General features: G+C 75.4%; 2 non-coding genes across 2 annotated transcripts in view; both read right to left on the bottom strand.

Annotated features, from left to right (window-relative positions):
- The window catches only part of LOC130681593 (28S ribosomal RNA), a 5,482-nt gene extending 5,238 nt beyond the window's left edge, over positions 1-244 (bottom strand). The window contains exon 1 of the ribosomal RNA XR_008994796.1: positions 1-244. This exon is cut by the window's left edge and continues 5,238 nt beyond it. This is a non-coding gene — a ribosomal RNA (28S ribosomal RNA).
- A 1,230-nt stretch (positions 245-1,474) lies between these two features.
- Positions 1,475-1,627, bottom strand: LOC130681654 (5.8S ribosomal RNA). Its single transcript, XR_008994857.1, has one exon. It is a non-coding gene; the product is annotated as a 5.8S ribosomal RNA (ribosomal RNA).
- Between the last annotated feature and the right edge of the window lie 873 nt (positions 1,628-2,500).

The following is a 2,500-nucleotide window of genomic DNA, read 5'->3' as shown; positions in this document are numbered from 1 at the left end:
CGCTACCGGCCTCACACCGTCCACGGGCTGGGCCTCGATCAGAAGGACTTGGGCCCCCCACGAGCGGCGCCGGGGAGTGGGTCTTCCGTACGCCACATGTCCCGCGCCTCACCGCGGGGCGGGGATTCGGCGCTGGGCTCTTCCCTGTTCGCTCGCCGCTACTGAGGGAATCCTGGTTAGTTTCTTTTCCTCCGCTGACTAATATGCTTAAATTCAGCGGGTCGCCACGTCTGATCTGAGGTCGCGTCTCGGAGGGCACGGGCCGGCTGGCGCGCGCGCGCGCGCGCGCGCGGCTTGCCTGGGCGGACGGACGGACGGACGGACGCGGCGACGCGGCCACCGTCCGGCTCGCACGCACGCACGCACAGCCGGCACACGTGCGGGGAAAGGGCCCGGTGAGGCGTTGGGGGCAGGGAGGGCGAGAGAGCGGGGCACGTGCCGCGGAGGAACACGGCACCCGCGAGGAGGCCACGGGCAGACACGCATCCGCGCACGCGCGCCTCCGCTCCACCCCACCCCACGACCGACACACGAGCGAGGCTCGGGGACGGGACGCGGGCAGGCGGCGGAAGGCGGGCGGGCGGGCGGAGACACGCGCCGGCGGCACAGGCCCTTCGCCGGGGTGGGGGAGCGAGACGTGTGGGAGGGCGGAGGGGTGGCCGAAAAACGCCAGCGGCGGGGCCGACGTGGCGGCGCGGCACAACCTCACACACCCTCCCCCACGCGCGCGCAAGACCCCGCAGGCTCGGGGCGGCGTGGCGCGGCGCGGCCGGCAGACCCGTGGTGGGGGCAGAGGCGCGCGGCGGCGGGCGACGCCACGGCGTCCCGTGGGTCACCGCCGGAGGCACGCACCCCCAGGGCGCGGGCCCCGCGCGCGACACGGCCTCGGCGCGAGCCAAAACCCCCGGCAGGGGCGACGCGAGGCTGAGGTGGGGTGGGGTGGTGTGGGGGCGGCCGAGGCCACCCACAAACCCCAAGCCCCACCCCGGCCCCTGGCCGGCCGCGTGCGGCTCGAGGGAGGCTCCAGAGGGTCCGTGGCGGCCGCGAACCCCGGCGCGAGCTCGCTCTCTCCTTCTCCACTTCCCATCTCACGCAGGGGCGGGGCGGGCGCCCCCAAGCCTCCGCGCCGGCACGTCCCCGTGCGCCACACACACACACACACACGTGCCGACCCGGACAACCGACCGTCCTTCCTTTTCCCCAACGGCCAGACCACGACCCACACACCTCCCTCGCCCCAGTCGGGGATGGGGGTCGGCGTGGCGGGCCGGGGAAGGGAAGGACGGAGAGAACGGCGGGCCGGGCACAGGGCGGAGGGGCGTCCGCACGCGACCTGGCCTGGAGGCGCACCGGCATCTGCACTTAGGGGGACGGAGGACCCCACCGGCCGCGGGGCAGCCGGGCGCGGGGCCCTGCGAGGGGCAACCCCCAGCCAGCACCCCAACCGCACGGGGAGGGGCGATTGATCGGCAAGCGACGCTCAGACAGGCGTAGCCCCGGGAGGAACCCGGGGCCGCAAGTGCGTTCGAAGTGTCGATGATCAATGTGTCCTGCAATTCACATTAATTCTCGCAGCTAGCTGCGTTCTTCATCGACGCACGAGCCGAGTGATCCACCGCTAAGAGTCGTCAGTGTTTTTGGGTTTGCTGTGGTCGGGGGACAACCCCAACCCTGGCGCGGCACGCGCAGCCCCCAACCACCGCACGCACACGCGCGCGCGGGTGGGTGGCGGGGGGTTGCTTGCCTCCGGCCGGCCAGGTCGTACAGAATCGACACCGGACACGAAGCGGTCGGGAAAGGTCTCACGAAAGGGGCGCCCGGGCCGGCGACCCGAAGGGGCGGGCCCGGGCACCCCCACAGGCGCCCGGGGGGGTTCCCGCCTCCACGCGGGGACGCGGGGCACACGCGCGCGCGCGCACACACACACGCGGCACCGATGGAGCGCAGCGCGGCGGCGGCGGCGGCGGCGGCGCCCCTGGCCCCGAGGCGCGGAGGCGGAGTCTGGGGTGGAGACAACAGGCCGGGAGGGGCCTCGCCGTCTCCCCCACGGGCCCGACCGCCCCCCGACCTGAGGCGGACTGGCGACCCCCAGGGGTCTTTAAACCTCCGCGCCGGAACGCGCTAGGTACCTGGAACGGGTGTGCGTCGGGGCTCGAGGCGGGAGTGAGTGGGCAGAGGGCGGCGGCGCGCGGCGGCCGAGCGAGGGGAGCGGAGGGGGGAGAGACGCGCGCGAGCCCGCCCGTGCGAGCGGGGACGGGACGGGGCGACGTGGCGGACGGCGGGGCCCCGCCCTCGGCCGAGAAGACACGGGGCGCGGGCGCGGGGGCGCCCGGAACGGGTGGCGGCGGGGGACGTGGGGAAGCGGGGGGGACGGTGGCGACCGAGGGAGGGGCGGCCGGGGTTGGGAGGGCGGGGGGCGAGGGGCACAGACCCCCTCCTACCCCCCCTGCCCCTCCTCCCCGGCGCCACACGCCACACGCCGCACACGCGCCGCCCCACG

The sequence above is a fragment of the Manis pentadactyla genome, chromosome 18, assembly GCF_030020395.1.
Source record: "Manis pentadactyla isolate mManPen7 chromosome 18, mManPen7.hap1, whole genome shotgun sequence".
NCBI classification, from domain to species: Eukaryota; Metazoa; Chordata; class Mammalia; order Pholidota; family Manidae; genus Manis; species Manis pentadactyla.
The sequence above is the reverse complement of the archived record's forward strand: the minus strand, read 5'-3'. Positions and strand labels throughout refer to the sequence as shown.